This window comes from Neovison vison, chromosome 12 (assembly GCF_020171115.1).
Source record: "Neovison vison isolate M4711 chromosome 12, ASM_NN_V1, whole genome shotgun sequence".
Classification (NCBI taxonomy): Eukaryota; Metazoa; Chordata; class Mammalia; order Carnivora; family Mustelidae; genus Neogale; species Neogale vison.
In genome coordinates this window covers 136,495,479-136,508,797 of record NC_058102.1, presented here as the reverse complement: position 1 = coordinate 136,508,797, position 13,319 = coordinate 136,495,479, and the positions used below count along the sequence as shown (strand labels likewise).

The following is a 13,319-nucleotide window of genomic DNA, read 5'->3' as shown; positions in this document are numbered from 1 at the left end:
GTTTTTGAATGACATAACAATTTTATTTTCGAAGGTATACATAATGCCCTGCATGCACAGGAAAAAAAAAGAAAAAAGAAAAAACACGGAAGGAAGTCATGCCAAAATAACAGAAGGACTATGTGTGCTTTCTCTGTTCTTTCTTTTGGTCAGGCTTTTTCCTCCCCTCTATGATGAACATAAAATGACTTACATAGAGATTGAAAAGATAAATAAAAACTTAAATAAAAATTGAGTTACTTTGACTTGGCCAATAAATACTTCCATTTTTCCCCCCCATGCCAGATTTGAGTTTGTAGTGTTTTGCAACTATTAAAATGAAAGGCGGCACCGCCTCTTCCCGCCAACCCCCGCGTTATCCCCAGCAGATGCCGCCATCTTGTTGGATTGGGCAGAGCTGGCCTCCCGGCAACCCCATGACTCTTGCCACTGGAACCCTGACAGCATTTCCTCTCTGTTCTCACAGGGGTGAACTCAACATTGACCGTTTGAAGATCTTGGCTGATCCTGGTTTGCCCCTGAGGGGTTTACTTCAGGTATATAACAACTCCAGTGCCTGGTCATATTACAGTGTTACACTTTAAGGATCAGCAATCCAAACAGAAGATGGCTTTCTGTGTCCAGCAAGTAAATGCTCAATTCCCAATTGCAGTGAGAGCTCTGTCTTCAGCATCTTCTTTCATTCATCTTCATTATTCCTCTTCATTGTTTTTCTTATTCTCATTCTTATCATATACTCTACAGCAAGTTCTTTGTATACATTAAATGGTTTAGTTCTCATAAAACTTGTAACAGGTTGGCATTATTAAAACTATTTTATGGATAAGTCTTGAGGCAGAATATCTCAACTTTGGTACAATTGGCACTTAGGGTGTGATAATTCTTTTTTTAGGAGGCGGTCCTGTTTTGCAGCATCCCTGGCCTCAACCCAACTGATGCCAAGAACACCACACTCTCCTCCCACTGAGCTGAGACAACCAAAAATGCCTCTAGACATTGCCAAATATTTCTGGCTTTGGCCAGTGGGCAGCTCCTGCAGGTGACTGGAGGGAAGGAGAATGACCTCAGGGAATTTATTTCCTAACTCCTCTGATGGGCTGTATCCTTCGAACACAGGTCACGGTTCTTCTCCTGGAAATGTCACTACCTAACTTTCTCCTTCTTGTTTCCACATGATCTCCTAAGTAGTTCTCCTGAACCCTATCTGTAACTTTCCAAATGGTCCCTTAGTTAAAATTTCCTCAAATTATCCTCATTCGTACTCTCTGTTTCCCATCTGCTACAAGGCGGCAATTTTAAAAGACAAATGGTAAAACTACCTGAATATATTCATGCTGTAAAATATTTGAACCATCCCCATAAACTGAACACATCTACCTTAACCTTCAATCTCCCAGCTGTAGTCCCTGCCTCGGAGTTAACCATTTGCTACATGTGCGTTTACATAAATAAAACCATACGGTGCATATCATTCCATATCTTGCTTTTCAAATTTCTGTTTTGAGGATTTTTCCACTTCAGAACAATATAAAATCTGACATGTTTTGAAAACTTGCTGCTCAGTAACGTGAAGATGCAGTTGTTTATTTAACCACTACCCTGTTGACTGACATTAAGGGTATTTCCAATTTTCCACTATTATAAACAACACAACTCTGAAAATCCTTTCACATTCTTTCCAGTGTACTATGTGGGCAATTATTTTTCTAAGGCAGATGCTGAGAAATAAAACGCTGGGCTGAAGGTTAAGTGCATTTTTTTGTTTCATTTTGTTTGTATATCAAAGTGCCTCCCCTAAAGGCCAGACCTTTCCTGTTTGTAGATTCGCATGTCTGTATGACAGAATGCCCTAGAAGACTAGACTCTAAGGCAGTATTTTTTAAAACAGTGACTTTTATTTAAAAGTTGCAAGACTTCTGTCTTTAGGACCTGACATATATATTTTTTTAAGATCTTATTTATTTATTTGTCAGATAGAGAGAGTGCCAGCAGAGGGAACAGCAGGCAGAGGGAGAGGCAGGCTTCCTGCTGAGCAAGGAACCTGATGTGGGATTTGATCCCAGGACCCTGGGATCATGATCTGAGCCAAAGGCAGACGCACAGCCAACTGAGCCACCCAGACTTCCCGACAAAATTTTTTTTTAAGATTTTACTTATTTATTTGAGAAAGAGAGTGAATGAGAGAGAGAGAGCGTGGGGGAGGGGTAAGGTCAGAGGGAGAAGCAGACTCCCCACTGAGCAGGGAACCCAATGAGGGACATGACCTGGGACTCTAGAATCATGACCTCTAAGTTGAAGGCAGACACTTAACTGACTGAGCCACCCAGGCACCCAGGACTTGATATTCTAACTTTTGGGTTCTCTGTGTCATTATAAAGTGGGTGTGAACCTCAGGCCACAACTCAGATGTGCAAGACTTGTACCATATTCACAACCACAGCATTTCCGTATCAAGTCCCTGCTCTGCCTGGCTCCTGAAACGAAGTCACAGAGGATGTCTGTCCATTCCATGTGTTACCTCAGTAGTGTGGGGTGCCCTCTCATTTCCCAGAATAGGTTGCTTGGTTGTGGTGGGAGCCTGAGGGCCCTAGGGGGGAGTGGCTTGAGGGCAGGTTGTGTACTGTCTCGCTGTCTTTAGTCTCGGCCCTTGTTGGGGTGCTCCGTCCCACCTGACCCTTGTGTCTCTACCCCATGGCCTTCCCAGGCCTGGCTCTTTTTCAGCTACCCCTGACCTCTTCAGGGCAGAGAAAATAAGTAGCCTTGTTTCCTCGCCATGTCGGACCCCTGGGAGCTTTCTCATAATCAAAGAAGAACCGGAGCTCTCCTTTCAGATTCCCCACGCAAATCGATAGTTTCTGGAAACCCTCACCTCCACTTGGTCCTGGGCTAGGTATGGGGATAGGGAGGGTGACCCACATGTAGGGTGAATCTATGACTGAGCTGGTTTGCCTCGATAGTCCTGGTTTGTGTCTGTGATCCCAGCATAATTCAATAGTTCCCGATTATCTGTGACTTTGCTTTCCCTGATTTCAGTTACTCATGGTCCACTGTGGCCCAGAAGAACATGATCCTTCTCCTGACCCATCATCAGAAAGTCAATGGCGGCCTAACGCTATGTCACATCTTGTCGTCAAAAGAAGAAGAAAGGTAAGTACAGTACAATAAGATTTTTTGAGAGAGAGGCACACACAGAGACCTCATTCACTTAACTTTTATTATACTTTTTTGTTGTTATAATTGTTCTATTTTATTATTAGCTATTGTTGATCTCTTATTGCAACTACTCTCTAAATTAAACTTCATCGTGGGTATGTATGTATAGTAGGAATAAGCATAGTATACGTAAGTTTTGGGGCTATCTGCAGTCTCAGCTGTCCGCTGAGGGTCTTGGAATGTGTCCCCGCGGATAGGGGGAGCTAGTGGATTAATAGCACTCCCTTTCACTTTCAAAAGTGAACCAGTTGGGATGCTAAACTTTATGCTCTCCCTACTCACACAGAATCTAATTTACCTGTTTCCTTTCTAACTCTCCTCTCTTCCAACCAACCGAAGCTGTATCTCCTTTTGGCTTACAAGACCTGACTTTTGCCATCACCTCATATTCTTTCCAGTCTAGTGTTTATGGCCTAAAATTAATGCTGCAACTCCTTCAAGGCTAGGCTTTTGACACTGAAAAATCCAGATGCTTGAACCTCCAAAAAGCATTTCCTCTCCTTCTCTGATGTAACAACTCTTCCCTGGGATGTACAATGGTTGCCTCATGGTCTCCTTTGACTGGTAAAGGGCCATCGAGTGAAAAATAAAGTAGCAGTAATGAAAAAAACCATTGTATAGGATTCCAAAAATTTACCCTACCACAAACCCCCTCCCTCCTGTAATTTCCCCTGAACTTACAAAGAAAGTTGGCCTCGCTAGAGGTGTTCTCTGCTCCCATGCTTCCTAAGAAGTGGGAACTGGATCCAAGTTGGATGCTTGGGGAGGTCAGTTCCACTGTAGGCACCTGGGTGAAGCACTGGACTGGGACCCAGGCCCAAAAGTTAGACACAACCCTAGAGAGAGAGAGAGACTTTGAGTTAACTGGAATGAAGTTTCTGCTACCCAGGGGAAGGGGTATACAAAATAGAAACTAAACAGACTTACAGAAAAATAAAGCAAGTTAGGGGCGCCTGGGTGGCTTAGTGGGTTAAGCCTCTGCCTTCGGCTCAGGTCCTGATCTCAGGGTCCTGGGATCGAGCCCCACATCAGGCTCTCTGCCTGTCAGGGAGCCTGCTTCCTCTCTCTCTCTCTGCCTGCCTCTCTGCCTGCTTGTGATCTCTCTCTGTCAAATAAATAAATAAAATCTTAAAAAAAAAGAAAAAGAGAGCAAGATACTGTTTCTGCCTCTGTGAGTTGTGACCTAAGACTTACCCCTGCCGCATGTAGGGATTCATATGGGCTTTGTAATATTCATAATTTTTATGAATATTGCATAAGATTTATCACATAATATTTTATTTTATTTTGCATTTTAAAAAAATTTATTTTTGTATTTATTTTATGCATTTATGTAAAAATAAATTGTATTTGTTTTTTGTATTTTATTTTATAATATTTATTACATAATATTTATTCATATGCACTTTGTAATAGTCATAATAATATAATAGTAAAATTTATTGACTACTCTGTAACATGCTTTGTTCTAAGGACTTCACATGTTACTATGCCATAGATAATATTATTTGTCCCATTTTATGGAAAAAAATAGAGTCACAGAGAGATTAAACTATTGCCCAAGGTCATAGTATACATTGGCCCTACAGACTGATGACAAACCATAGAATGGAATCTGGGGCCGGTCACTCCGGGACATGAGAAAACTGCTGTGTAGAGCTGAGGCAAGCTTCTCAGAAATCGCTGTGGTTCTAGAAGTATCACTGGGCCAAGATGAGATTGCATTTGAGAAAAAAAAAAAAAAAAAAAGCATCTGAGTTTATGCAGAACAGCCAGCAAAGGAAGAAATGTAAGGGTAAGAAAAAGAGAATTCAGGGTGCCTGGGTGGCTCAGTCAGTTAAGCGACTGCCTTTGGCTCAGACCATGATCCTGGGGTGCTGGAATTGAGCCCCATATCGGGCTCCCTGCTCTGCTCTGCGAGAATCCTGCTTCTCCCTCTCCCTCTGCCCGCTGCTCCCCTTGCTCATGCTTTCCCATTCTCTGTCAAAAAAAAAAAAAAAATCTTCAAAAAAAGGAGAATTTAAAATTCTTGAAAGACCTTTTCCTGCTTTGTAGTTTGGACTAGCTTTGTAGCTTGTGGTTCCTGGCTCCACATCATGGCTTGGGGTACCCAAGCTCTGACCACCCAGGGAGAGAGCCCACTGCTGCAGGCCCTGAGGCTCCTGAAGCCTCCGCAGACCAGCCCCGGCTTTGGAGGAGGATCCCACTTTCCAGTGCCAGAGGGAAAAAGCCTCCCCCATCCTAAAAGGATACCATTTCTGTTCTGTTTTGCCTCTGAGACAACCTTTCAAAGTTTCCTGAAGAACGAATGCCTTCCTGCTTCTCCTGAATCTGTCCATGGGAAATGGAGTATTGAACAGTGGACTGTTAGACAGAAGCTCAGAGGGGTGTGGGACTTGGGCAAGCTGGAAGGGACCCTGAAAATAGCAAGAGTCTAGGCTCAGCCTACCCCCCTTCCCTGGCTGAGGCCCAGAGGGCAGTGAGGAGGGGAGGAAGGCTTGGTGGGGCAGGCGGGGTCAGCGGTGGACCAGCATCCCTCACTCTCTTAAAGGAAAGGCAACCGCTCAGCTCCACCTGGCAAAGGGGCTAGCAGTGACCCCCAGGTAAGCACTGGAAAGTGGGATCCTCCTCCAAAGCAGGGGCTGGTCAGCGGAGGCTTCAGGAACCTCAGGGCCTGCAGCAGTGGGCTCTCTCCCTGGGTGGTCAGGTGCGGGGCCCTGTGGCCGGTGGGAGCTGCAGGGCCGCCGAACATTTCCCTATTTCCCTGTGTGTCTCCGAGCAGGGAGCATGCACCCAAGAGGGTGCTGTCCCAGCGCCTGGGACTCTCAGAGGAGGGAGCCGAGTTCAGGTTTCTCTTCCTATGATCTTGCAAGTCTTCTCTGACCCCCATTCCCAGAGGTGAAATGCTGTCCTAGGTCGGGGTGGAGGGCGGTAGACCTGTTGAGAAATCGTGATGTGAATTAGCTAAGATCTCACTTTTGCCACCCTGGAGGATGAGGAGCTATCTCAGACAAAAATCAGTGTTGTAAAAAAATAAATGTACATGTCTTGTGCACCTGAGTTTAAGATCTGCGTAATTGGTACCCACTCTGTTTATTTTAGGACGTTTGCTGGAAAAGGCCCTTTCTTACTACAACAGGGGTACCTGTTACTGTCCAAGAATGTGGGCCGTCACCATTAACTGGAAGGCACATGAGAAGTGTGGCTTCGGAATGTGCATTGCACATCCAGGTGAGTGGCTTTTATTGATTTGGGGTGTGAACAGTGGGAGAGTCTTGGCTTTACACAAATGAAGACAATGTGAATTCCTAAGGAAAAAGGTGTTTATTAAAGTTTTGGTTGTTGGGGCGCATGGGTGGCTCATTCGTTGAGTGTCTGCCTTTGGCAGGTCATGATCCCAGGGTTCTGAGATCGAGTCCTGCATTAGACTCTCTGCTCAGCAGGAGGCCTGCTTCTTCCTCTCACCTTGCTTGTGTTCCTTCTCTCCATGTGTCTTCTCTCTTTCAAATAAATAAATAAATAAAATCTTTAAAAGAGAGAGAGAGAGAGAGAGAGACTGCATTCACATAACTTTTATGACAGTACATTGTTATATTTTTATTATTAATTGTTAATCTCTTACAGTGCCTAATTTATAAATTATACCTTATCATAGGTATGTGTGTGTAGAAAAAACTCAGAGTCTACACAGGGTTTGGTACTCTCTGCAATTTCAGGCCCCGCCGCATGTTTTGGAACATCTCCCCCATTGATAATGGGAGACTATGGTAAAATCTGATCCGGTTTAATGTTTACTGAGCTGGCTAACAGAATATTCCAGCCCGTCCTCTTTTGGAGGCTGTGTCTCTGGGTGAAAATGTGTCTCTCTGGATGCCTAAACCTCCCAAACAGAAACTTGAGTAAAGGAGGCGAATGGTTTTGGTCACATCGGTAGGTAGGATCTTGAGATGTCGCCTTCACCAGCAAGACCATCCTTGGCGTCCTGGCCAGGTGCATCCCGGCTGGGGAGAAGTGGGAGCGCTTGTGAGACCATATGCTGCCTCTCGGCAAGGTGTTTCTCCAACTGGCACAGGAACTGGCTGCCAATAGGCCATTCCCGCTCTACCGAGCCTCCTGCTTCTGGTGTTCCGGTACAGAACAGGATCAGGGAATCTCATGGGCATTTGCCCATGGCTTACTTTTTCCCTATAGCATGAGTTCCTTGCTCAGATGTTGTAGTGTCATGCGAGGCCATGACGACTCTCAGCCGTCCAGGCAAGTCTAGAGAGAGCGTCCTGGCAGCCGCATGACGACAGCCAGGGAAACCAAATCCAAATCCAGAATAAGCGCCTGTTCCAAAGAGAACAACCAAGCTGTCTCCCCCTCATGGAAAAGGTCCAGTCATCAGCCTGCGACCTGGTTGCTGGCTCCTCTCTCAGGATGCCTCACTGCACTCAGTGGCACCGCCGGGAGCTCAGTTCAACCGGCCCAAATCCTTGGAGTCCTCCGTTTCACTCGCCTTTCCTTCACACTCAATATCCAACCTGTCAGCAGGTCCTACTGTTTCTCCTTTTCATTTATTTAATTTTTTAAAAGATTTATTTATTTATTTTAGAGAGAAAGCGAGAGTGGTGGGGGATAGGGACGGGGTGGAAGGGAGGGGAAAGGAGGAGAATCCTCAGGCAGACTCCTTACGGGGCAGGGAGCCTGACATGGGGGTCCATCCCACGACCCGTGAGTCTGTGCCCTGAGCCAAAACTAAGAGTCAGAAGCTCAACTGACTGAGCCACCCAGGCACCCCCGTTTCTCCTTTTTAAATGGACCCCAAATCTGATCTTTTTTTTTTTTTTAACTGTCTCCACCCTTATCACCAAAATCCAAGCCACTGTCATCTGACCTGGCCCACTGCAGTGTCCTCCCAGCTGGTCAGCCTGCTTCCACTTTGTCTTGGCTACAAACCATCCTCTGCACAGCAGGGATTTAAAAATGTTTTTTTGAAGGATGATAAAATGCACATAACATAAACAGGCACTATCTTAACCATCTCTAGGTGTGCCTTTCAGCCGTGTTAAGTATGTTCACATCTTTGTGCAATCAAGCACCACACTTAGATCTTGCAGAGCTGAAAGTTTATACCCATCAACAGCAGCCCCTTTCCCCTCCTTCAACTCCCTGGCAATCACCCTTCTGCTTTCTCTCTCTGTGAGTCTGATGACTCTGTGTACCTCATGTAAGTGGAATCACATGGTATTTGTCCTTTCTTGACTGGCTTATTTCACTTAGCCTAATGTTGCCAAAGTTCGTCCATGTTGTGGCATGTGACAGAATTTCCTTCCTTTTTAGGGGCCGAAAAATATTCCATTGTAGATACATGCCACATTTTGTTTAGCCACAGTGATTTTTCTTTGTTTGTTTGTTTATTTAGACTCAGACTTCCGGTTTATTTAGACTCAGACTTCCGGCTGGGTGGAGAGCTAGATGCGAGCATGGATCCCAGGACCTGGGATCAACACCCCTGCTGAAGTCAGATGCCCAACCGGCGGAGCCACCCAGGTGCCCCTAGCCAGAGTTATTTTGAAAAACATACATTAAACACTTATATGTAGAACATATATCTATTTGTTCAGTTTGTTCAACAAATAAGTGGCATGGGAAGTAGATAAAGCCAATTTTAAAGGGTGGATGTTGTTTGCATACTGATTTGAATAAAACAACTATGAAAGATATTTATGAGACAATGGGGATATTTGAACAAGAAACAGAATTTTACAAGGGAAATTTTCTTTTAAGATTTTATTTATTTATTTGACAGAGAGAGATCACAAGTAGGCTGAGAGGCAGGCAGAGAGAGAGGGGGGAACAGGCTCTCTGCTGAGCAGAGAGCCCAATGTGGGGCTTGATCCCAGGATGCTGAGATCATGACCTGAGCCAAAGGAAGAGGCTTAATCCACTGAGCCACCCAGGCACCCCAACTAAGGAAGAATTTTTAAAAAATATTATTTTTTGTGTGTGATAAGGGTATTGTGGCTCCCTTTTAAAAAACATATCTTCTAGAGATATTAATAAAGTATCAATAGGTAAGATGCTTTACTATAGAATGTAAATACTACAGAAAAAATGTGTGTGTGTAGTAGAAAAATAGGTAAAATGAGATAGGCAAATTGTTAATCATTGTTGAAGTTAAATGATATGTAAAGGGAGGCTTATTGTATTTTTCTACTTTTTTTTAAAAAAAGATCATTTATTTATTCATTTGAGAGAGAGACAGTGAGAGAGAGCATGAGAGGTGAGAAGGTCAGAGGGAGAAGCAGACTCCCCGTGGAGCTGGAGCCTGATGCGGGACTTGATCCCGGGACTCCAGGACCGTAACCTGAGCTGAAGGCAGTTGCCTAACCAACTGAGCCACCCAGGCGCCCATATTTTTCTACTTTTGTATATATTTGAAAATGCCCATTAAAATGTTCTTAAAGTCACCTACTACTATTGTATTGCTGTCTAGTTATATATTAACAAACCTAAAGAGGGAAATTGACACCAATAAAATAATAGTAGGAGACTTTAATACCCCACTCACACAAATGGATAGATCATCCAGACAGAAAACCTAATAAGAAAACATTGGTTTTAGAAGACATGTAAGACTAGATTGACCTAACAGGTATTTATAGAACATTCTATCCAAAAGTACTGGAATACATATTCCCAAGTGCACACAAAACATTCCTCAAGATGGATTGTACTTAGGCTAGAAAACAAATCTTAATACATTTAAGAAAATTGAAATCATATCAAGCATCTTGTTTGAACACAATCGTATGTAACTAGAAATTAATTATAAGAAAAAAACTAAAAATTTCAGAAATCTGTGGAGATTAAACAACATGTTATTGAGCAACCAATGGGTCAAAGAAGAAGAAATCAAGAGAAACCAAAAAATACCTTGAGACAAATGAAAATAGAAACGCAACATATCAAACGTATGGGACACACACAAAAAAAGCTGAGAAGTTCACAGTGATAAATGCCTACATCAATACACAAGAAAAATCTCAAAGAAATAAAACTTTACCCCTCAAAAAACTAGGAAAAGAAGAACAAATGAAGCCCAAAGTTAGTAGAAGGAAGGAAATAACAAAAAGCAGAGTGGTAATAAATGAGAAAAAAACTACGAAGAAAATAGAAAAGATCAATGAAGTTAAGAGCAGTTGGTTATTTGGAAAAAGATAAAATTGACAAAGCTTTAGTTAGCCTCACCAAGAAAAGAGAGAATACAAATAAAATCTGGAATCAGGGGTGCATGGGTGGCTCAGTGCGTTAAAGCCTCTGCCTTCGGCTCAGGTCATAATCCCAGGGTCCTGGGATCAAGCCCCATGTCAGGCTCTCTGCTCTGCTGGGAGCCTGCTTCCTCCTCTCTCTCTGCCTGCCTCTCTGTCTGCTTGTAATCTCTGTCTGTCAATTAAATAAATAAAATCTTAAAAAAAATCTGGAATCAAAGACTAGATATTTCTGCTGTTATCACAGAAATACAAAGGATCATAAGAGATTATTATGAATAATTATATGCCAATGAATTTAACAATCTGGAAGAAATGGATAAACTTCTAGAAACATGCAAGCTACCAAGACTGAATCATGAAGAAATAGAAAGTCTAAACAGACTGATTACTAGTAAGGAGATTGAATCAGTAATCAATCTCCTTACTAGTAATCAAAAGTCCAGGACCAGACAACCACTGTGAATTTTACAAAACATTCAGAGATTTAATACCAATCCTTTTCAAACTATTCCTCCCCCCCCCAGTAATAGAAGAGGAAGGAACATTTCCAAACTTACTTTATGTGGTCAACTAAGGCATCCACACAAGGATGCCATAAGAAAAGAAAATTAAAGGCCAATATCCCTGATGAACATAGATGTAAAAATCCTCAATAAAATATTAGCAGACCAAATTCAACAATGCATTAAGAAGATCATTAACCATGATCAATGGGATTTATTCCAGTGATGCAAAATTGTTCAATATCCACAAATCAGTTGATCAGCACATTAACAAAATAAAGAATAAAAAAAATCACATGATCATCTCAATAGATGCAGAAAAAAATTTGACAAAATTCCATTTATGATAAAAACTTTAAACAAAGTGAGTGTAGAGGGAAATTACCTCAATAAAATAAAGGCCGTATATAACAAGGCTATCATACTCAGTGGTAAAAAGCTGAAACATCCTAGTTCAAACACAGATGCCCATTCTCAACATTTTTATTCAACATAGCTTTGGAAGTCCTAGCCATAGCAATTAGGTAAGAAAATGAAATAAAAGCTATTCAAATTAGAAAGGAGGAAGTAAAACTTGCACTATTTGCAGATGAAATATTATATCACCCTAAAGATTCCACCAAAAAAGTTTTAGAATAAAGAAATTCGGTATATTTGCAGGATATAAAATCAATATAAAAAATCAGATGCACTTTTATACACGAATAAAGAACTATCAAAATGATAAATTAAAATAATCACATTTACAATTGCATCAAAAAATAAAATACCTAGAATTTTAAATTTAACCAAGGGGGTGAAAGACCCATACAGTGAAAACTATAAAACATTGATGAAAGAAATGGGAGAAAACACAAATACATGGAAAGATATTCATGCTCACGGATTGGAAGACTTAATATTGCTAAAATGTCCACACTACAGATGCCGTGCAATCCCTATCAAAATTCCAATGGCATTTTTCACAGAAATGGGATAAACAATCTTAAAATTTGTATGAAACTGCAATCTTCAAATTTGTATGAATCTTGAGAAAAAAGAACAAAGCTGGAGGCATCAGTCTCCCTAATTTCAAGCTATACTGCAAAGCTATAGTGTTCAAAATGGTATGGTATCAGCATTAAAACCAACACATAGATCAGTGGAGAAGAACAGAGAGCCCAGAAATAAATCAGGCACATATGGTCAATTAATTTATGACAAAGGAGCCAAGAATATACAAGGGAAAAGGATGATCTTTTCAATAAAAAGTGTTGGGAAAACTGGACAGTCACATGCAAAAGAACGACACTGGATGGCTATCTTATGCCATACACAAAAACTAACTCAAATGGATTAAAGACTTGAATGCAAGGCCTGAAACCATAAAACTCCTGGAAGAAATTATAGGCAGCAGTTCTTTGACATTGGGCTTGGCAATGATTTTTTGGACCTGACTTCAAAAGCAAAGGAAACAAAAGCAAAAATAAATGCGCAGGATTACATCACATAAAAAGCTTCTGCACAGCAAAGGAAATCATCCAAAAAGTGAAAAGGCACCCTACCAAGTAGGAGAAAATATTTGCAATTCATAATCTGATAAACGGTTAACACCCAAAATATATGAAGAATTTACACAACCCCATAGCAAAACAAAAACAGTCCATTTAAAAAATAGGCAGAGAATCTGAATATAAATTTTTCCAAAGATGACACATATATGACCAACAAGTACATGAAAAGGAACTTGACACCAGTAATCATCAGGGACATGCAAGTCTAAAACACAATGAGGGGCATCTAGGTGGCTCAGTTGGTAGAGCACGTGACTCTTAATTTGGGGCTTATGAATTCAAGCCTCATGTTGGGTGTAGAGATTGCTCAAAAACACAATGAGATATCACTTCGTACATGTTAGAATGGCTGTTATCAAAAAGAGAAGAAATAACTGTTGGTGAGAAGATGGGGAAGTTGGAACCCTCGTGCGCTGTTGATGGGAATGTAAATTGGTGCAGCCATTGTGGAAGACAGTATAGCACTTCCTTGAAAAATGAAAACTAGAACTACCATATGATTGAGCAGCTCCACTTGTGAGTATTTATCCAAGGAAATAAAGACATCAACTCAAAAAGATTATTGCAACATTATTTACAATAGCCAAGACATAGAATCAATCTGTGTCCATTGAGGATGAATAGATCAAGAAAAGATTGTTTATATATAATTATGAGATAAGAAAAAGTTATATATATGTAAAATATTCTATTGTGTTGTGTATACACACAGAAATGCGCACACACACAAAGCAATATTTTTCAGCCATAAAAAAGACTGAACTCGGGGCACCTGGGTGGCTCAGTGGGTTAAA

General features: G+C 41.6%; 1 long non-coding RNA gene across 1 annotated transcript; it reads left to right on the top strand.

Annotated features, from left to right (window-relative positions):
- Positions 1-474: 474 nt before the first annotated feature.
- LOC122891401 lies at positions 475-3,088 on the top strand. Its single transcript, XR_006381283.1, has 3 exons — positions 475-536; positions 893-1,039; positions 3,034-3,088. It is a non-coding gene; the product is annotated as an uncharacterized LOC122891401 (long non-coding RNA).
- Positions 3,089-13,319: the final 10,231 nt, after the last annotated feature.